Source organism: Equus caballus, chromosome 28 (assembly GCF_041296265.1).
Source record: "Equus caballus isolate H_3958 breed thoroughbred chromosome 28, TB-T2T, whole genome shotgun sequence".
Lineage (NCBI taxonomy): Eukaryota > Metazoa > Chordata > Mammalia > Perissodactyla > Equidae > Equus > Equus caballus.
Window position 1 is genome coordinate 10,613,579 of NC_091711.1, and position 23,181 is coordinate 10,636,759.

The 23,181-nt window shown below is 41.9% G+C and overlaps 1 protein-coding gene across 9 annotated transcripts in view; it reads left to right on the forward strand.

Moving 5' to 3' along the window:
* Nucleotides 1-222: 222 nt before the first annotated feature.
* NAV3 (neuron navigator 3) overlaps nt 223-23,181 on the forward strand; it is a 776,877-nt gene continuing 753,918 nt past the window's right edge. For 3 of the 9 annotated variants that reach the window (XM_070254198.1, XM_070254204.1, XM_070254208.1), the window contains exon 1: nt 252-468. The gene's annotated coding sequence lies outside the window, so the exon portion shown is untranslated. Of the gene's footprint in view, nt 469-23,181 lie in introns of all 9 variants that reach the window. The other 6 variants (XM_023631454.2, XM_070254209.1, XM_070254197.1 and 3 more) reach the window with 5 other exon arrangements.

Sequence of the window (23,181 nt, forward strand, 5' to 3'; positions counted from 1 at the left end):
GTCCCCTCGCTCCGGCGGGGACGGTGGGCATCCCGAGCTGCTGCTCCCGCGGGCGAGGGCCCCGCGCCCGAGACGCGCCTGTCTCTTTAAATCCCAGCTGCGCGGCCCGGAGCCCGCGCCCTCGCCGCCCAGGCCGGCTGGCGGCGCCGAGCTCGCCCGCGCTCCCTGCCGGCTGCGCGCCGCGGAGGCTGCTCGGCCCGCGGGCTGCTCGGCGGCGGCGGCGGCGGCGGGCGGGGAGGCGCGGCCCGGCCGAGCGGCGAAGAAAGAGGAGCCGGGCCGGCAGCGGCGCCGCGCCGGTCCCGCGCCCGCGCTCGGCGGCCCGCAGTTTGCTTCGGGGAGACGAGGATGTGCCTGGGCTGCGTGTGCGTGTGTTTCCTCCTCCTTAAGACGATTTCCATAGTAACCTGATCAAGTGGCTCAGGATCGCAAACCTGAGGATTTCCGCGGCCCGCCGCCTTGACCTGTCAGGTAACGCTGGGATCGCCTTCTCTTGCATGGCAAGACGCTGCGCTCCTTCCAAACTTCCTTTTGTGGAAAATCGCCCAGCCCTACGCAGCCCGGGGTATGGCAACAGTGTGTGCCTTCCCGGGTGCCTGCCGCGGGTCCCCTCCCCTGCTGCTTCCCCAGGACCCATTATCACATTATTAAAAAATTTGTGGGGTCGCCCCCCCACCCTTTGGTTTTCCCATCTCTGCGCTTTTCTCGGCTTTTTCCCGGGGACTGTGATGGGGGCGCGGGGAGAAGTCGGGGGCGGGGGTGGCGAGCGCGGTCCAGGGAGTGGCGGGCTCGGTGGGCTGGCTGCGGGGGGCTACTTTGGGCATCTCGGCGTTGCCCGCGCCGGGCTGGGGTCGTGGCGAGGGCTGTCAGCACCAGGACGGCGGAACCGGGGAGCCCCACGTCTCCAGACGAGCGAGCGAGGGACACAGGCTTGGGGGTGATGGAGCGCTCGGCTGGGAGGCTGGCGAGCGTCCATACATCATAGCTTTCCTTCTACTCCCCCGCCCCTCTTCGGGTTTCTGTCTTTCTCTTCCCCCTTTCTCCTTTCTCTCTTCCTTTTCTCATCACCAGCTCCATTCTGTTCCCTCCCTTCCCTCTTTTCCCTCCCCTCCTTTCCCTCTTAAAATAAAAGAAAGGGGAATCGTGTGTAACCCTTTCTTTCTGCCAACATGGGAAGAGCTGTGAAACCTGCAGCGTGGCCACCTCAACCTGATCGTTTTCAGACTGGTCCTCATCCATCAACATATTTGTTTCCCGAGTCTATTGATCTCCCGTTATTCTGCAGAAATGCATTCAGCAGGGCGTCTGTATGTCAGAAGGAGAGTTGTGCAGCTCGCTTCCGGGCTCCAAGTATGCCATGTATTGTAAGGACTGCATATGTTTTAAATCCACATAAGCCATGGGTATAAATAAATCTATCTTTTTAAACATCTAGTCTTATTCTAGAGAAACTTGCCTCTTAAATTATCAATATGCTCTTTCCCCTCAATTGATATCTAATTTTAGGGGAATCGGGAGACTTTTTTTGTTTTCCAGTTTATTAGGAATGTGCAACTTCTGTTACCTTAATTATCTCCGCTTGAACCTCATTCAGTTTTGCACTTCCTAGTCGCTGGAATGAGTAAGTCTTAATTAAGGTTCAGAGGCTTGCTTCCCAAAGTCCAGGCTGACTGCAGTGGCACCCTCTGGCGAAGGGTGCTGAGCCCCAGGGGCCGGACAGGCCTGGCCAAGGAAGGGAAAAGGCTTAGTAACTCGTGTGTGATATGCATAACTAGAGTCAGACTTTAGTGCTGAATGCAGGAAAACACAATAAAACTAGACTTTTTGTTTTTGGTTCTTAGCATGCATATAACTATACCAGGTAGGTATAAGTTCATACTTATTTAAAAACTGAGCCACTCTAGTATAGAACCCGTTCTGCCTTGTTTATGTTGAGGCACTTCCTCGCTATGGTTTTATTTTTCCTTGAAACATAAAATGTCTGTATTATGTGAAAACAAAGGAAAAAACAAGATGACTTCTATTTAACCAGAAATAGGACTTATTTGGGTTTTTTGTTTCTGAAAAGATCTGTTGTTATACTTGCAAGTTTTCCTGAGGCCAAATATGTCATGGGCCAGAACAATACTAATCAATGATTTTGCTCCACTATCAGTGTTGTGCACAGTTTCTATAGAAAAAGGTCTCAGTTTTAGAGAGCTCCCCCCTTGCCTCCTTTCCTTTGTCTGCGCATTTGTTTTTAAATTCAACTATCAATATAAAATAAAGAATCTTGGAGCAGAGATGGATCAGGAAGAAGAGAAACTACTGATATAATGGAAAATATACCCAAACCAAGAAGAGATAATTATTGCCATGCCACTCCACACTGTTGTCTTTGTTTTTAGCCAATTAAGAAGCTGTAGGTTTTCAATGTATTTTCGTCTTCTTAATTCTACACCTAATACTTTCCATACTGGAGGCCATATTTATCCAGTTCAGATGAATGTTTACAAAAGACTTAAAATTCCCTTGCCAGTGAAATACAAAAAGCATGTTTTTCTTCCAACATTTTGTTCTTCTGTCTAGTGAACAGGGATAGTAGTAATGGTCCCACATTATTGTTTTCACCTGACTTCCCATTTTGGCTTTCCCTGGTTGGGTAGGTTTCTCCTGACACATTTACAAGATGCTCCTGGCAGGCTACATGAAACTTGAATGCACAGTTAGTTGTAGATGTGATAAAATGTTCATTTTTCTTGTTCTTGGTTTAAGAGATGTTGTGCCCTCCTGGACACAATATTTTGGTGTGACTGCTCCTTTTTGTATATGCACATGAAGGATTTAACATAAGGTCTGTTCTGATTAAGCTTTGTGTGACTTGAGGTTAAAAGGTATATTAGTGACAAGTCATAAATTACTCTCTTATTTCTAGTACATTGACCCTGAAACTGTTTTTCCCCCCTTGTGACTGCATCTATATATGGATCATTTAATGAAAGGTTGGTAATGATGAGTTATCTGTTTTATAATAGGAAAAAGATCCCTCAAGTTTACTTACCTCAAGTCCCCATTTTCATGCGGAGGGATTAACAAATGTTTTTGATCTGATATTTTAATAGACTGTGTTGCTGAGCACCACTAATTACCAAGAATGTATTTTGTTAATTATGACATTGATGTCAGATAAGACATCCCTCAAGTTGTCTGGAGGGCTCCAAGTGACTCAACCTCGTAACCCATGGCAACAGGAAATGGTTGTCCTGTGTGCAAGCTGAGGTGTGGATGCAGATCCATACTTCGTGATCATTCAGGGACTTGATAGGAAAAGTGTGCTAGGCTCCAGTCTAACACATAGACTGATGTTAACATTTTGGCTTTAGCCAGAACAACAATTCCCAGTCTAGTTTTGCAATTCCCCTTAGCTCCTCATTTACTTGGAGTGTTATAAAATTCTCAGAAAACATATAAGTTTCATGTTACTTTTTTTTTGTAATAGGAAATAATTTATAGAAGTGTGTGTGTGCATCTAACTTTGTGTGGCTGGGATACTTAGTGTGAGAATATCACCAAATCACACGTGAGAGGCTGTGTCAACCTCAGAAATGTTGGGAGTCGGGGAGATGTGTGTGGAAGTAGGAGTCGAGAGACCGAGGCTGTGTTTCTACTTTTCACTGCATCACAGGCTTATTCTTGTGGTGGCCTCCATATTCACAGATGTCACTTAGCTTTGTTTTCTCCAGAAGAAAAATAAGCATAGTAATCTTTCTGCAGGTTTTGAATTCTCAAATATATGTGTGTGTATATGTGACATAATCATATACACACAGGTGTGCATATGTAGCAGTGGTGGATACTAAAAACACACACACATTCAGGGGCAACAGACGAGGCTTCTGAATAGAGAAAGGAAGTCTTTCCCTGTACCATTGACAGGTGAGTAATGATGCCAAATATTTCCTTCCATCCAGGAGAAGGCCGAATTCACTACTCTCTGTATTCTGTGGATATGGCTGGTAGATGCTCGGTGACGAGTCACATAGCATAATATGCAGAGCCGAATCACCCCAGCAGATAGCACCCTCTGACTTACACGAATGTGAGTGAGGAATAAATTTCCCCCACTTTTTTTTTTAACCATTTAAGATGTCCTCCTTCCCGTCCCCCATTGTGTAAGGAAAAGTAATTTTCTGTAAGGTTAAGTAGACCTCAGGGTAGGAAAAATCCCCAGAGCCATCTTTCTGCTCAGACTTCATTTTTCCTCCTAAGTCTGACTGTCAACAAAAATATCTGATATGAGCCTCTGGTGGTGATGTTTGCATAGGTCATCATCTTTCTCTGTCCCAGATGAAGTCTCGGGCAAGCACTGCAGTGCCAGAGATTCTGAATCGAATGCACCGTTCAAGCTGGTTATGTAACTCAATGGTCTTGTAAAAGAAAAAAGAAAAGCTCCAGCCTTTAAAATTATATGTGTTTATTATTTTCTCATTTTAAAATGATTTTACAATGTTCAGAGAAAATAAGCCTGGTCCCTGTAAGAATTTGAAAGCTGCTTGTTCATGTCATTAGATTATACCCTGTTTGTATAATGAGATTTTTTGTTAATCTATGCCACATTTTCATAAGAGCAATAGCAGTTGGAACAATTGCTAATTGTGCTTGTTTGAGTACATTCTTGAGATAACGGGGACCTAGAGATGTCGAGGTCTGGAAACACTGCCGGTGACATAGAGGCAAAGTATTTTTGAGAATAAAAGAGAAAGTCAGTGTCTTGACAAGAAGTGATTTGTAGCAGTTCAGATAAAGTCAGGAAGGTGTGAAACAAACTTTTGTATTTCTTTCATCTTGCTTGTACATATTTGTATGCAGTCCATTTATACATAGAACTGGGGTCCTCATATCTAGCCCCCCCACTCCCCAAACACACACACAGAAAGGCCTTTATGATTTAGGCTTTCATTGTTATAGAAGCTTTCCTTCTGTTACCTGCTGAACTAGCTAAGACTAAAGTGCCCAGAATATAATATGCCCTCAGAGAGGCCCTGATCACACGGCAGAGTGTAGCCCAGTCTTCATGAATTTGCCCTTTGGCCTCTTGTATGTGTGGCTTGGTTTCCCTCTAAGCATGGTCCTGCATTGTATGTATCAATCTGTTTTTCTCATTGTTATATTACAAGTTTAATGAATCTGAAAATTGGATATTATCATAGGTAGAATAAATTCGGTAGAAGTACAAAGTTTTGGTACATCCAAAATGGTGTGGATCAGAGAACTAAAAAACAGACAGTAACCTCACTTTTTAATTCATGAATCTATTTAACTTTATCTACATAAGCTAAATCTCATAAAAATGTAAAAGGTGACAGAATCTTTAATGCATATAAGTAGGTACATAAGTAAGATCTGTGTCTGAATCTCCAAACTTTGCAGAATACTAAGAAGTAAGGTTTTTGAGCCTTTAGGTTGGTGTGAATATTAGGGCCTTTCCATAAATGAGCAACCACTCTTATGGTTTGGAGTGTAAGGTTTTAGTACTTTTGCTATTTAATTTGTTAGGTAGGGTAACTAATTGATTCTTGACCCTGAGAATTTTTTCAGATTCAAGGTTATCTTGTCATAAAACAGTGACGGTGTTCACTGACCTACACCAATATCATGCTCTCCGGGAATTGAAATTGATTTTCTTTTTTGGACCTTGGCATATGTATTTGCTATTTGAACAATCATCACCTGGGAGGACTTGGGAAAACCAATAAGCAGTCATTCAGAAGTTAGTTTTTAGGACATCACAAATGAGTTGCATCACAAGCCTGAGGAGAAAGTTAATGAAGTCACTAGTTCTTCTTGATATTTTTATGTTTGAGCACAGCGTGCAATAAGAATCACCTTTGGAATTGAGGATAAACAACACAGATCTGATTTTTCTGTTCCTCGTGAAATATGTAGAAATTAAACTATTCCTAGTTGTCGGTGAGAAGGATAAATGGTGCGCGTGGCGGCTGGAGTGCTTTCTTAGATGTCTTGCGATAAGCGTGCTTCTGTTTCTTTGTTGGGGAACGTGTCACATCTTGTGTGCTTGTTTTATGTGCTTTGCACATTTGGCACTGCATGAATTTACCCCATGAAGTAAACGTGATGTTTAAACAAGAATAAAGTTTATAGATGTGTATTAATAGCCTTCTGTACCGTGATGAGGATAACTGGGTACAGAAATGAAGAAGACAAAGTCCTTGCCCTGGAGGAAGTTGGAGAGTGTTTAATTTTTTAAATTTTTTATTTTTCAGAGTATTTAGCTGCTTATATATAGCTAGACTTTACAATTTATTTTGGCTAGGCTGTGCTCAACATGAGATCGTGTTGAATTATGTTACCATAATTGAGAATTAGCCTGAATTCTAGCCTGTTATGGAAAGCTGAGTCTTTTGAAGGCTTCCTATATATGGCCTCAATAACCACAAAGGCTTTTCTGCCTACAGCAGATAAACTCTCAGTAATGTCACAGGAAGTTACATTAGAAATTATGCCAGTACCTATAGCTTTTTCCTTTTTTGCCAACTAATAATGTCTGTTCAGTGTATTCTCTATAGGGCAAATGTTGGTAGCATACTTTGGAAACACATTTTTTTTCCCTGCCGGAGTGGAAAAGTATCTCATGAACTTTTAAGTAAACTTCCTGATGTTTATGCTCGCTAATTGTATAATTTAAGCACTGAGGTGGGGTTTTCATAGTAGTATGTTAGACTCTCCGAAATTCCTGAATGTGTCCTGCCAGTTACCTCCATCCCTGTGCAGGGACGCCAGAGAAGATATACGCAGGCAATAGTAGCCAAATGGCAATCAGAATACCACTTTGTTCATAGCTTGAGATGGTGCCGGTTGCCCTTGGTGGAGGGCTCTTTGGAAGAAGGTGGTTTGGAAGGTCCAAATTTCTATATTTTTAGTCTTCACACACTCTGGTCTAGCCATAGTGGAAGGAAATCGAAAGAGAAAGAAATGGTCATGCCCCAAGAGGAGTCCTAATTTCAACTCAACAGCCATGTAAAACTATGAAGTTGAAAGAGAGAGGAGGAGTAGAGCTTGTTTTTTGTGCTCTTTAAAGACAGCAATCCTGCCCACTAATCCTTAAAGTGCAGGTATTGCTTTTGGGTCTGACCTGTTAGAAGAGCAATTCCTCCTTTGAAAGGGGTGGACAGAGGTGGCTCTGGTGAAGAGGGAGAGATGCGACATATGGGTAAATCATGGTACAGGTCACAAGCTCTTATCTGAAACCCTAGGGATAAGAAATATTTCAGAATTTGGACTTTTTCATATTTTAGAAAGACAATAGAGTATATATATGTATACCGTACATCATATAACAATCCCGTGTGGCCTGGGGCAGTTTCTCTTGATCAAGCACTTGACTATTTCTGTAAGAAAATCCATGAATCTTCAGAATAAGTGGGACCAGTAGACAGAATAATATCCCCCTCCTAAAAATGTCCACATCCCAATCCCCAGAACCTGTGAATATGTCACTTTTCAGGGCAAAAGGGACTTTGAGTTTGTGATCAAGGTTTAAGGCCTTTGAGACAGGGACATGATTCTGGATTATCTGGGTGGACCCTCTCTAATCACAAGGGTCCTTGAAAGCAGAGGACCTTTCCCAGCTGTGGTCAGAGGAGGAGATGTGCTGATGGAAACAGGGTCAGAGTTGCTACCTTTGAAAATGGAGGAGGGGGGTCTTGGGAGATGAAATGCAGGTGGCTTCTAGCAGCAGCTGGAAAAGGCAAGAAAACATACCCACCCAGAGCCTCCAGAAAGGAATGCAGTCCTGGTGACACTTTGATTTTAGTTCCATGAGACCCCCATCAGCCTTCTGAACTCCACAACTGTAAGACAGTGAATTTCTGTTGTTTTAAGCCACTAAATTTGTGTCAATTTATTGCAGCAGCGATAGAAAACTAATACAGTGAGCTAAAGACTATAACCTTATTTTGCTTTAGGTTGTGTTATGAAAAACCTTTCAATTTTCAGATCTTTTTGGATTATGAATTGCATTCAGGGATTGTGAACCTGTGGAGGGAATCAGGAATCTGGATGTTTTGACTGGACGACCTTATGGTGTTTGAATTTTTAGCAGAGGGAGAGAGAGCTCCTTAGAAGAAAGCCTTTTAGTTGAGTCCTAACCTATCCTAACACTTGAGTCTTTGCTGATTTCTTTGTGTTCACGTCCGTTGCCTTTATGGATCTTACACTGGTCGATGACCATGGACCGTGGTTCACTGTGAGTTAGATTAAGGTGATGTATGTGAAGGAACTCGGACTCGAAAGCACTCTGCAAATGTACATCGGTCCTTGTTGGTTGTATTTATTGTTGAGCAGCTCCTCCTGTCCCTCCTAACTTCTCGCGAGGTTGGAGGTGAAGAAATTTTGCAGGATGATTTTGTGAATGTGGCAGCAGTACTGTCTCTTCCTTCTGGTTTCCAGAAATCCACCCCCTATATCCCAAGTCTCTCCACTGTGTGCAGCTCCAAGGGAGGTGGCATCTGGAATGAATGTCTCACCACATAAAGGCTGGACACCCTTGGGCTCATCCCAGTAACTCGTTGTCAACCATTTAATTACATTAAAATTTTAAGTGTAGAAGAAATATCCGTGCTTTACTCCTTCTCTTGGCAGAATCCAGGGCAAAGTCTACATACAGAAATTTTCCCAGAGAATATCTGACAAAGTGTATAAAGCATATTTTAGAATACAGGGCAGCAGTTCACACTAAAAATGCAGTATTTGTTTTTCTGGTGATGCTGTGCCATTGTAGGATATTCCATTATTATAGAATGGTTGTAATTGCCTGATTCATGTTAGAAGGTTATGCTTTCAATGAAACATTTCAGAATGATGATACCAGCTCTGATTCAAATTAAAATGCTAACTTTGAGCATGCACCTTGTACTGTCCTTGATCTGTGTCTGAATCTTCAGGAACATCAATTGTTCTGTTGATTCTTTTCATATCCCCAAGTGCTGGAAGAGTGAGTCTTACTCTGCCTGGCACCTGTGTGTGTGGTTGTTCCTAAGGAGCTCACTGCAAATAGTTTTAATATGAAACTTTCATAGTCGAACTAGATGTATGAAGAAGGTGCATGGAAAACAAGTGGGAGTGATCTTTCTGCTTGCTGGCTGGATGCCGGGGAAGAATGCCCATAGAGGGGATGATTGAACTGAGTCATGAAAGATGAGTGGGAACCTGCCAGATGGACAAAACAGAGTAGGATGTTTCAGGATGTGACTCTGCAATTGTAGCAAGACATAAGGGAACATGAAAAGTTTGGGAACAATCAGTCCCAGGAGTATGCGGGGCTGGCCTGGTGGCATAGCAGTTAAGTTTGGGCACTCTGCTTTGGCTGCCTGGGGTTCACTGGTTCGGATCCTGGGTGCAGACTTATGCACCACTTATCAAGCCATGCTGTGGCAGGCATCCCACATATAAAGTAGAGGAAGATGGGCATAGATGTTATCTCAGGACCAGTCTTCCTCAGCAAAAAGAGAAGGATTGGCGGCAGATGTTAGCTCAGAGCTAATCTTCCTCAAAAGAAAAAAAAAGTGTGCATGGGACAGGTGCAAATGGTGAAGCTGGAAGGGTGGGCAGCCCAGAAAGTGTATACATTCTAGATCAAAGAGTTTGTGCTTTATTTGGGAGATAGCAGTGATCATTGAAGAATGTTAAACAGGGATGCCATATATATAATTCCATTTGAGAGCAGATACCAGGATTATAACATCTTAATATAAAATTGTTCAGTGTAGAAGCTATACCATATATCAGCTAGGAGCTGAGTCTTCGAAATAATGATAACACTTCTTATAGGCTGTGTGGACATGGACAAATTATTTAACTTCTCTAAATCTTGGTTTCTTCATCTGCAAAGTGAGGATGATAATAACACCTGCCTCAGCTGATGTGAGAATTAGGTGGGCTATGGTTGCTGAAGAAGCCAACTATTATAGTCAGTGATTAAGTGTAAAATGACTCTGCATTTTGATTTTATTGAGATTAGCAGCTAGGGTCCGACAAGAAGTTGGCTGTGTAGGAGCTGAGAGGATCCTTTAAAGTCGATTGCAGTGTGTATTATTTTAACTTCATAATAAAGGTCAAAAGCATAAGCTGAATTTTAAATATTTCTTGAAAGAGGAGATTGTCTTGTTTATCTGCCTGAGGAAAGATCGTTAGAAAATGAGATGTGGTAGAAATTAAAAAGGAATCGCTAGAGTGGCAAACAGTGTGTAGGACGTTGACAGGGCTTAGCTAGATTTGGGGGAGGTTACTGAAACTCCGACCCTCAGGGAGCGTTGTTGTGTCCCGGTATCAGCCAAGGTAGAATCCTCACCTGAGGCAATCGACAAAACAAGGACGGTTTGAGATAGAGAGGGCTTCACCTGCCAGGACCGCACCGGTCTGGGACGATGTGAGCTGAAGCCTAGGGCATCAAAGTGGTGTAATGGTTTGCCACGGCTTCTGCTGGCCTTTTAAGACCGAATACTTATCCATGAAATATGAATAACCACAAAATTCTGTGTTGGAATATTCCCTTGAAAATCCATCACATACCATACTTAGACATTATGGCTCAGCTGATAGTAACTGCATAGATGTAATTTAAAAATTCAGAAAACAATGAGACAGATTTAGTGCTTCAAATGGTAAAAATGTATGTATTGGCAAATGGATACAAAGTGTTTCACAAACACAAACATTCTAACAGTGTGACAATCCTGGTATACAAGATGTATTTTATATACATATATATATATATATATATATCATTGGTCTTTCTGTTTATAAAAAATAAAATAATACTTTTATAAGATGGAAAGATAGACTGGTACTTCATAGCATATCTATGGTTTTATTGATTGATTATTATGTCTTCTTTGCTATTAAAAAAAGTGTTTTGAATTGTTTCTCTGGCAAGATTTTCAGGTAATAACCATGATAATTTTTTTGCTGGGGGAGTGGTTTATTTCACTGACTTTCCAATTAATATTGAAACATTCTCTTTCATCAGATTAATCTAAGCAGCAGGACTTTCAGATGTTTGTAATTTCTCATATAATGTGTCAGATGTAGCACAAAGGTGAAGTCAGACCTTGGTCCCTTTTTGCTGAGCAGGTGCTAACGATTGAATGATGAATAATTGTTACTGTCCCGGGCATGTGAATGGCGAGTACCGAAGGAAGGTACGGCCTAGAGAAGTTTTCAATGATGAGTTGGTGTTGTTAATGAAAAAGAAGTGGGTGGTAAATTATAGATCCAAGCCCTTGAAAATTAACCTCTATCACATGTTATTAGTTTCATTTTTTGCTTAGAGTTACAGCTTAACTTTTTGATAAAGCAGTTTATGGCCTTCTAAAAGATATTTAAACTAGAAAAATGCTTCTTTTGCATTGCTTACCTAAAGGGAGCAAGTTACCGTCAGTAGTGGTTGGGTTGGTTTTCTCATTTGCATTCTGAACCCCTCTTAGAGTCTTGGGAGGAACCTGCATAGATTTCTTTGTAGAGGAGGACACATCGAGTTGGACCTCAGGATTAAATGAATTCCATGAATTTAGAAGGATGACCTTGTAGACAGAAAAAGATTTCATTATATGTCTTCCTTGCTTTCAGTGTAATAGAATTTGTGTTGCATGCCTCATGTTCAGACTTTTTTTTTTTAATTTTTGTGTGAGTTACATGGAAAGAATAGATTGCAATTCAGCACCTGGGCAGCAGACACTAAATTGGCTGAGTTCTGATTGTGAGGATGGCAGCACTACATTTTATTTTTCCTCCTGTCATGCTCAGCAAACAAATAGTCCCATCAGCCTCCAAACACACCCGTGTCCTTATACCACGTGGGCAAATGGTTTTATGGTCAGAATCCTAGTTATATGGAGGTTTTTTTTGTTTCTTGTGTGTGTAGCCAAGTAATAGTTTAAAGTCTGCATTTGCACAGCATTAAAGCTTTGCTGGGATGAAAGAATTGAACTGCCAGTGTCTGTTTCTAGTGGGAGCAGTTCACAGCTGTATGCTAAAGGGGTAAGCTTAGGGAGTTTCAAAATGATCAACCCAAATGCTAAAGTTCCAGCAATTCACTGCTAATTGATTAGCTTTATGTATGAGGAGGTGTAATTACATGCTATTCTAGCCAACTGTCTTTTTTTTGGTAAGTTTATCTGACTTTTAGACCAGAGTCATATGCTGCCTGTTCAAAGTGGTTTTGTTCTGCATGAGGGCCTGATGGATTTGACCAAGGCCGCTCTCCCAACAGCTAGCTGCAACAACGGGGGGGTAAATTAAAATAGCCTCTGGCCAGGGTCAGACCATCTCTGAGAGGTAATAGCCGGGTCCCTAAGGCCTGATGGCTGAAAGTGCTCAAATTCTATTTTCTACTCTAGTTAAAAACAATTTAAAAAATAGTAGCATTTAAAGTACATGAGATACAATAAATCACTTCCTCTTTCTACAAATTGGTTTAGAGAAAATTTCTAGGAAGACTACAAAAGGCTATTTTACTGTTCCTATGGCAATTTGATGTTAGTAGGAAATACCTGTTGGGCGTTTGGTGCGTTGTTGCATTTATATAGTTCTTTTGCTTCTTTCTGGAGTGCTTTAGCATATGGTAGTTTCAAGTCTGAAGGTCCAGAGTACGTGTATTTGCCTCCATTTTGCAGGTAATTCAGCTGAAGCTTGGAGTAAGTTCAGCGGTGTCTTTGAATTCACGGAAGTGATTAGTGCTAGAGTGGAGTTGGAACCCAGTCTCACCAATGCCTAGACTTTTGAGCTGACGTCTGTGGTTAAGAAGGCGTGCAGTTGCTAAGGCAGTGGGGCAGGGCTTCTATTACTCATTGCTTCTGGGGCATTCTCAACCGTGATAGGGCTTTAGCTACGCCTCTGCCACGCCGAGGGAAACCATACCTATTTTAAAATCAGTAATGAGAGGTGAAGGAAAAAGAAAGAATGGTCTACTTGTTTTCTTAGGGAGGCATGGACAGAAGGAACTGTCTTGCAAAGCACTTCTTTTCTGCTTGTGTTTGGGGTCAGGGTGTCTCTTCTTTGACACTGGCTTCTGCAAAGTCAGTAGTGATGGTGAGTTTCCCTTACATGATGCAGTGTCTTCCTTATATACATCATAAATGGATCAAGGATGATAATTGTTGTTTCCATTCTCACCGTAAATATCATTGTAGAGAATTTGCTCATTGTTCTCGGAAGTATACGATTTAAAGTATCATCATGTTTTTTCATTCTCAAAAGGGACTGATAAAACCTATCTCTGGAATGAATAAATATATTACTATAGATGTTGAAATGGTTTAAATAGGAATGTGCATCCCCTCCCTGAGTAAAGATGTATTATGCTCAACACAAACATTGTCAGTCGAAGGGTTTGTCTGTGTCCTTCAGTCAGTTCAAGATCACTTTGTATAGCTAGGGCTCAATCAAATACCACTTTTAATCAGCTAGCTACAGAAAGCAGATCAAGTTTTCCTGCCAAACAAATAACTGGGGAGGAATAATTCTATAAGTGTACAGCTCTGAATTTTTTTTTTCTCAACAAAATAGTCCTTTGAGGAAACCATGCTAACAAGGTTAAAGTTGTATATACTTGAAATTTTGAAATAGTTGCTCATTACTTTAGGAGGAATATGGGAACATTTGATTGTGTTTAGGAAAGAAAATTAGTTCAACATTACCTTCCCCCCACACCCCTGCCATTAAATTCACTCATCTCCGCGTTTCCCTTTCTGCATTAACCTTTTCTCTCTAAGTCCTCCAGGTGTCCTGAGGCTCAGAAGGCCAAGAGCACAACCTGTTTCCTCAGTGACGTCTTCAGTTTGTCATGGGGAGTTTCCTGGCCCTCTTAGAAAAGAGCTTCAACCTTCCGATGGTCCTTCTTTAAAGCCGTAGACTTGTATACTGCTGGGAACCTGGGAGTGCACAATATTGGGAGTATACTGATAAGGGGCTTGCCATGCTCCTTGTTCCTTTCTCTCTGCATTTGCACTTTCTGGGCAGACTTCTGGATCTGGAGGCAGCCTGACTGTGCTGAGGTGACATGGCTGGGTCATCATTTGTAGGGCAATGCGCAGTCTCGTCTTGAGTGAGTCTCAGCAGTCTCTTTTTCCTGGCCAGCAAAGTCCTGTTTGGATGTTAATGGACCAAATGGAACTTGGCCCTAAGGGTTGGGGGAAAAGGCAGAGTGCTTTTCAGGGAGGCAAAAAATAAGGAATCCTCTATAAACAGGTCGCATTCTGAAAGGCAATGATAGTGACTACTGTGGTGGGTCAGGGCGGTAGCCATAAAGAGTTGTCGTGAAACACAGTAACATTTATCAACTCCAAGCATGCCCAAAGATGGAAGAAGACTGTAAATCCATGCGCTAAAGTTCATAGGGCTGGTTTATGGAAACAAGTAGGAAATTGCTCTGAAATCTCACAGTTCATGCTAAAAATGAATGCAGATTTTTGCATTCAACTTCTTAATTTTTCTATTATTATTTACTCAGAAATAACTTGAAAATCTACAAATAAAGACCCTGTTTATACTGGGAATTCTTGTATCCCTTGGTACCATCTCTGGGTCTTTCCAGACAGTTTTTACACCTCAATTTAAGTTGTAAATCTACTGACAAAAAAATCCAACAGTCTAACATAACTTTTTAAAAGGATCGTACAAACAGGCTCTATGGTGTTTGATTAATATCCAAGGCATTGAATCAGTGTGGTATAAATAAGGGAAAATGTCCAGTGACTATTTAAATTTTTTCCATGCCTGTTATTAGGTTATAATGGAATTCTTTCCCTTGTTGGTGAAACAAATAAGCAAACAAGCAAAACACTTTCTATCTGACAGGGGGTAGTACCATGTAGCAGGAGGGCTCTTACGAGGAACGTTCTGGCACTGGCTGGACCATGTGTGGATGGGGAACCTGAGGCAGGTCTGTGACCTCTCTAGGTTGGGTGACTACGTAATTTATTGTCGATTTGTGGAGGCGCTATTCAAAGTTACAGAGGGGCATTCAGACGTGAATCTGGGCTGTGCCGGGCAATTCGGGTACCTTCTCCTCAGTTTTCCATGTTTATTGGTGAAATGAGATGGTTGGATTAGATTAGATGTTTTTAAGCATGTTTTTTTCTTCAAGAAGCCCAAAATGTGAAACAAATAAAAGGCAAATTCAGTTTGAGGCATGGACGGGGGCTGAGTTCCAGTTCCCCACCCTCCCTTCCATGCACGCCCCACCCAAAGATCCTGAGGGATCCCTGGAGCACAGTTTGAAAACTCTGACATTCCGTGAGTATATTCCACCCATCATTTGCCCTCTGCTGGAATCCCCTGCCACGTCTTCATGTCCAGGAGATATTAGGCAAATGCAGATCCTAGCAGAAGAGAAAGGATGTAAGCTCACCTGAGGGACCCTAAGGGGTATTCCTTTGGGGCTTCGTCGTCTTGTTTATGCCTTTCCTTTTTTAACTCATATTTTTTCTTTTCATCTGGAGTAGGAGCTTAGGAAAATTTTATTTCTTCTACCCTTTTTACTGTTTCTTGTTTGAAAGACCTGAACCTACAGAATATACATTTAGGGATTGAAATGTAGATATAGCCTTTAAAAACACATCAGAAATTCTTCTGTGTGCCCAGAAAAGTCATCATACTGTTGCCTGACCCTCCGTAATTCTCCAGAAGAACATCCCAGTACCAAGACCCTAGCTCACACACAGTGTGAAAATAAGGCTATTTTCAGGGAGGTACACGAGAAAGTAACAGGCTGACTTGCCTACAAGTTTCCCTGGTGTGAATAATCCGTTAATTCTGTCATCTGTTCTCTGTCCCCTTGTTTCTCTGCTGTCTTCTTTCCCCTTGCCAGTCTCTTTGTTACAGATGTCCCATCCATCTTCCTGCACTTGATTTGGCAGTGGTGTTCTTAAGATCACCCCGTAACTGTGTCTCTATAGTTCTCTCAATTACAGCTCCCTCTCCTCTAGGTCTGTAACATTCAGGCAGCAGGAATCCAAGCTCCTTGCAGAGGGAGTGGAATCAAGTCAACACCCCTTCCCACGTCCCTGACGTGTTGGCAGACACACTGCCAAGAGCGATTGTGGTACTCCGTCCACACTGGATGTCAGCTGGAACAGGAGGGAGGAGAGACCATTTTTGTGATCCTTTCGATTTTATGTTTGCCCTCATTATTGACTGGAGAAGCCTCTTGAATTTTTGTCTCAGCCCTTCTCAGTGAGCATCTGGAGGTCCTCATCCTGGATGCCATCAGATATGTAGGCTCAGTGGTCTGAAACCTGACCTGAGGCAAGTAGACTTGCTTTCTGTTATTTCTTTTCAAAGCACTATGGTTTTTTCTGCTTTGAGTTACAAGACTGCCTTGGGCTGATGATATTCCTGTCTACGTTTGCTCATCTTTGGAATTCAACTGCTTCTTGGTTGATGGTACTTCCCTTTTTGGTTCATTTAGTTATCTGGACTATTTCAGGTGCAATTAACTGAAAATGGATGGTTGGAGGATGATGTCTATAACTGTTTGATATGTGGTAGGAGGCAGACAGGTTGCTACAGGTAACAGACCTGAGCTGCAGTGGAATCCTAAATGTCTGTGGTTCCTCTGGGAGGCGTGCTGTCTCCCTAGTCATTGATATCTCTCAAATGTAATTCAACAGCCATCATTTATCCAGTGCCCACTGTGTGCCATGCGTTTTTCACATACTTTCCCATTTAATACTTTGATAAGGTAGTATATTAATATCCTCTTGCTACTGTAACAATTACCACCAATGCAGTAGCTTAAAACGGCATAATGAATTTGTTATGATTATAAATTAAAAAGAAATTTCTTATGGTTCTGGAGGTCAAAAGTCCTAAAATCAAGGTGTCAGCGGGGCTGTGTTCCTTCTGGAGTCTCTAGGGAAGGATCCGTTTTCTTGCCTTTTCCAGCTTCTAGAGGCTGCCCACATTCTGTGGCTCACAGCGCCTTCCTCCATCTTCAAACCCAGCAGCATGTCATCTTCACATCTCTCTCTCTGACGTCTACATTTGTCCTCACATCTTCTACTCGGAATCTCCTGCCTGTTCTTTCCCTTATAGGGACCCTTGAGTCCACTTGGATAATCCAAGATAATCTCCCCATCTCAAGATCCTTAATCACGTCTGCAAAGTCCTTTTTGACATGTAAGGTAACATATGCACAGGTTCCAGGGACTAGGATGTGGTCATTTTGGGGGCACCATTATGCTGCCTCCCATGGGTAGTCTTAGCTCCCACCACCAGAACGATAGCATAGAAAACACGTATGAAGTTTGTACTGTGTTCCAGGGAGGAGAATGGTCTCATTTAATCATCACAACCACTGTAAGGAGTAGGTAGTAATATCCTTATTACAGGTGAAGGCACTGAGGTTAGAGAGGTTACGTGACTTGTCTGAAGTCATGCGGCGGGACGGCCACAGACAAAGGATTATAGTCCTTGCTGTCTGATGCCAATGTTCTTACTCAGAACCACTGCACGGTTAGACTTATTACCTCTTTTGTACAGACAGGCTTGCATGAAAAGAGGGCGCTTTCTCTGGTCACATCTGTAGTCAGTGACCGGGTCAGTATTCAGAGTGAATCTCTTTGACTCCAAAGCTTCAGTCTGAGACTGTTCTGCATGTGCTGATGATATCAGACTCCTGTTCTCCCAGAGATATTTGCTTTCAGCTGTGGTCTCCGTGACCTTAGTTTTGTTTGTCTATTGGGTTTTCCTTTCTGGATGGTGCTTATTTACCTGTGAGGTCAGGTGGGAAAGGTTCTCACTTAAGTCGTGCCGTTGCGGGGCTGACAGTTAATGGGTAAAGGCCTTTGGCTGGAGCCGCTGAGCTTGCCTGGTTTGTGGCTGCTCCTCTGCTTTGCCCAAGTGGAGTTTGTTCTCAGTGTGGCTTCTTGTGGGTTGAGGTGACCACCTCTACCCCATCTGGAGCAGAGACCCTGACTCAGGTTGCATTTTAAACACAGCCCCTGCGATGGAAGCTAATGTTTTATGGAACCAGCTACAATTCAGTTACCATAACAACTTGGTAATACTCATTCTTTCTTGGCTTACTGCCCCCAGTTTGATGTACAGCAGTCATTCTGGCCAGCCGAAATGGGCTCTCACCTTATTCTTGTCAGGCATATTGATCAATAGCTCTGTTTCATGACACACATTTCAAAGTCATCACTTTTTTTATGCTACTGACCTTCCTTTAAGCTGTGGGTTGTATAAAGAGAAGCTGCCGGAGTGACACTGTGATTGTGCTGCCTTTCTGTTCCTGAGCTATTTTATCATGAAACTGCATGTCTGTGTATGTGGGAGAAAGGGTGGTGAGGAGAGAAATAAGTAGATGGTTGAATCCATATTCTTAGAGCAGAATATCATAGTATCATACTGGTATATTTATGTCATCTGCCAAAGAAGAAAAGCTTGAAATAATTTAATCTCATTCTTTATGCAGTAAATTTGACATACCCTGGAAAAGCTGTGGGCAATACATTCCAAGAGGGATTTCCTTTCTTTCATTCAAGCATTTTATATGCTCTAAAACATTAATGTCTATTATTTCCTTGATGATAAGTAACCTGCAGTAGAATCTAAATTTTGTGTATGGAGAAATGGTGAGATGGGCTGGTGGGAATTGGAGGGAAAGTGGACATCAGGGTTTGGTTTTGTATTCTGGTAGGTAGGAGAGTGTTCTGTTTCAGGAAGGGTTAATAGGTATTCCTTGGCGGGGCGGAAGGAAAGGCAGTATAATGATGCATTCTTTATTCCTCTCTGGGAGATACAGAATCTATATTCACATTCCAAGGCTCTGAAAAGTCCAGCAGCAGAGAAACCTATTTAATTAACTATTTCTCTCTGCCATGGGGTCCATGGAGGCCACAGGGGCCCCTTTCCTGCAGAGCATCTGCAAACATGTCATAACACTGTTTGGGAAATATTGTTTAGAGCAATAATCATGAAGAGGATACCAAAATCAGGGTTTCACCTTCTGTTCCTAACTGTCTCTCTAGTAGGAACGTCTCAGCTATGGGACAGACTCAGTACTTTTCTTCTTCCTTGTGAGCTGATGCGTTTTCTCTGCTTCTCTCCCCAAATGTTAAAATGGCGTTTCTTGTGCTTTATGCCACCCAGGATGCCATCCAGGCGTTGATTTTAGGGAATTTGCACAACATTCTACTTAGCTACTCCTTCTCTAAATATATGTGTTTATTGCCAAGGAAGATTATGAAGTCTCCTTTGGAGAATTCCCGGGAAAAGTAGTGACCATTGTTTTCATAGGATGGCTAGAGTTCAGTATTTTTTATACTAATTATTTCATTTAAAAATATAGCAGTCTAATGCTTCATAATGAATTGTAAGCTCTTCGTGTCCATTGGAGAAAATCTTAGAATAAAGTAGTTATACCTCTCTTCTAATGATGGAAAAACTCATGTCTAAAGAAATGTTACCCAATGTTACCAAGTGAGAAAACGGCTGTAGAACCTGCATCTCCTGACTCTGAGAATGCGTTTCCATGTTTTGATATTGGTCAACTTAAGAAATTGAAGTAAGCAAAAATACTTCGTAAAGGGATATTAAACCCCTTTTGATGGCATCCCTTCTTTCAGAGTCAGGGTGGAAAGATCTGTGTCCTCATTGCTGTTGGCTCTCAAATGTGTTGACTGTTGGATACATACCTCTTATTGAGGAATGAAATTGTTAGGATGTTTCCCTGCATACATGTCTATCTAAGATATTATTGAGTGTTGAATTACTTTCTTCCAATCCAAAAGAGTTGGAAGAAAGCATATTTGAGTAATTGGGTATGCAGGAACAAAGCCATTGACTACTATTTACTTCATGGGCATTCTGAGATCCATTACTGGCCCAGCTGGCTTGCTGGATATTTGACCACAATGCCTTGAGTGCTAGTGGTCAGTGTATTGTATGTGATTTAGCAGAGTCAGTAGCTTTTCTAATTCAGAACAGCCTTTGTGTACTGTGTTGTCTAACCATGGTTAACATTATCCAAATAACAATGCCACACCATGATTTTGAGGCAATTGTTAATCTCTGTCTCATGAAGCTTCCCCATGTCCCATTTGTGAGAATTTAATGTGCCTCTTTCTTTCCTTTTTTCTTTTAATTTTTTCTACAACAGCATCGTCTGCAATTTTGAGGTAATTGATTTTTGCATTTACATTCTGGTTAGAAAAAATGGCCGTGGTTCTAAGTGAGGGGGTTGGATTCATCCAGCACTGTCTGTATCGTTAGCCAAGAGAATTGTGTGCTAGGGCAACTTGATAATGGAGCACCCAAATGTATACTTTCATTTAAAATTTCCAAGCAATTTCTCCTTTGGTGATACAAAATTAGAAGTAGTGGCAATCAACAGATAACAACCCAAAGTGTTAACCCAAGATTTTTTGAAATATTTAGGTATTATGCATAGCTCAGGGAAAAGAAATAGATGCTCATGTGTATGACAGCTGAAATGCTGACTTTGTTCGATTTCAGTAAACATAATAACTAGTTTCATATGAGTACATAATTTCTTGGAAGAAATTAGGAAGAGCTGGCGTAAAGTGGAACATACGTAAGACGTATATTTACCCACTAAAAATATACTTCCTGGTATACAGTTACTCAATTTTTATTTTTAGGAGGGAAATCAGATGAAGACAATGTGTTAAAAATCCTTCTTTGTTTCAGAAATGTTAGTAGTTTGCATATTTTCTTAGGTGCTGTTAGCATGGTTACTCTTTTCTTGGCATGATGTGGTGAAAGTATGTCTTTATGATGATTAAAGTGAAAGGGAAAGGAGCTAGAAGGATTGGGCTTTTTGAAAATTATCTCCCACAGCAGGGCAGACAAAGAAAGAAATTATCTATGTTGCTTCAATGAAGCTATAAAAATAAGACATGCTGTGGGCACAAATAGGATCAGAACCTAATGAGAGTCAGTTAGATATAATAAAGACAAGAAGGAATTTGTTGACACTGTCATTTCACATGCTTTATTTTTTTAACTTAATTTTTATTTTGTCTGTTCTGATTAGCTGCTGGGCTAGACTTTCTCTTTATGTCATTTAGTCTTTGGTTGGTTATTATGATTTAGCTTCTCCAGTGTGATGAGCTCTTTGTCGCTGGTGGAACTGAGCTATAGAAGAACTGTCCCCTGGACTGTGGTGAAAGTCACTGAGTTTAAAGCATGCCCTTTGGGTGGGCATCCAGGCTCTCCTGTTCAATGCCCCACCCCCTCCCCCCCAACAACTGACTCCGTAGAATGGGTGTGCATGATGGGGGCATGACAAGGACACCTTACTTTTTGGTTGTCGTTTTTCTATGGGTGGTGGTAGCTGGAGGCGGGTGGCGGTGAGGGTTTTTGTCATAGAAGTCTTCAGAGAAGGAGATGTTTCAGTGGAGTCTTTTAGGACTTGTAAGAGTTTGCAGGAGGCACGAGAGGTGAATGGCATGTTGTCAAATATGCAGAGAGTGCTGCATGGCTGGAGCCGAGAGTGCAGGGTTGGGAGGGGCCATAGTTAAGTCTCCAAGGGCAGAGAGGGACCATATCATGCAGGGCCTCACATGCTGTGCTAAGGGTTTAGGACCTATGACGCTGGAGAGACACTGATAGGCTTGTGATTTCTAAAGATAAGTGCTCCAGCAGTGTGGGGGATGAATCAGAAGAGGGCTGAGAGTTGAGAGTAGGAATTTAGTAAGGAAATACATTCAGCAGTTTATGTTAAAGGGGACGAGGGCCTAAGTTAATGCAGTGGCAGTGAGGATGGAGAGGAGGGAATGGCTAATGAGAAATTTAGGTGCTATGACCTTCAAGACTTAACATATTAAAATGGGGAGTGAAAGATTGTAGTGAGAATTAAGTGAGACAATATATTTTGGGTGTTTAACACAGTACACAGTACCTGGCACATAGTAAGCACACAAGAAATACGAACTTGTAGTTCTGTTGTTACCCACATTGACAAGAAGAAACGTCTTGGAGATTCCCGTTGGTAGCAATAACTCAAGACTTTCCCTCTGGATAGCCTCATCTCCGAATACACTCCCTAGCGGATTGCATACTCTTAGATTTTGATTGTTGTGGAGACCGTGGCCATCTCGTGTTCACTTTACGTGGCCTGACAGTAATATTGAAGTATTTTCTAGTGTTAACAGTATCTTAACTTTTACATGCCCTCAGCCAATGACCTGACACGTGTTTAAATACAGCTCAGATGTGGACCACACATGTTTACCTTTATGCTGTCATTAAGGGAGAAAGGCCCAATTGCCAACTCACATTTGATTATTTGTCTAGAATTCATTTCCCCAAGTATTTCCTTTCCCTCTGTATCTTTAGAGCTATATTTTAATCTTTGCTTCAGATACAATGTTTGTTCCTATTTAGAAAGTTAGGAGATCAGGCTATTGAGAGCTCTTTTGGTGATGCCAGCAAACAGTTCTTTGATAAGATATATTTAGTGTAAAACTAGTGTATTAGTCTGCTTGGGATGCCATAACAAAATACCGTAGACTGGTTGGCTTAAACAACACAAATTTACTTCTCACCGTTCTGGAGCTGGAAAGTCCAAGATGGAGGTACCCATTGAGTCTGTTCCTGGTGACAGCCCTCTTCCTAGCCTTTCCACTGGGTCCTCGCCTGGAAGAGAGAGATCTCTCTCTCTTCCTCTTATAAGTCACTAATCCCATCATGAGGACCCACCCTCATGACCTCATCTAACCCTAATTACCTCTCAAAGGAGCCCTCTCAAATACCATCACATTTGGGGTTGGGGTGAACAGTTCAGTTCATAGCAACTGGGGTTGAGAAGTGTGAATTAGGGGATTTGCTGCTTCTATGCCCTGACTTACATGCTACCGTTTACAGGCCAGTCTTGATGATTGTCTTAGGCTGGTTCAGATATCTTGAAGAGTCATTCATTAACTGATTCATTAAACAGTCACAGAGCTAGGATTCAGAAGTCAATAGATAATTTTGCCCTTGAAAACTTAAAAAGCATAGCTGTAGTTTCTTAACCGGGAGGGAAAAAACCAAACACATATGCAGACGGTTATGGGAGTAATTGTCTCTTAGGGAACGGGAATCAGGGAAGGTACAAAATCAGGGTCTTGGCAAGAAGGATGCTCTCCAAGTTCCCTTTCAAGGCCAATATGGTACTTT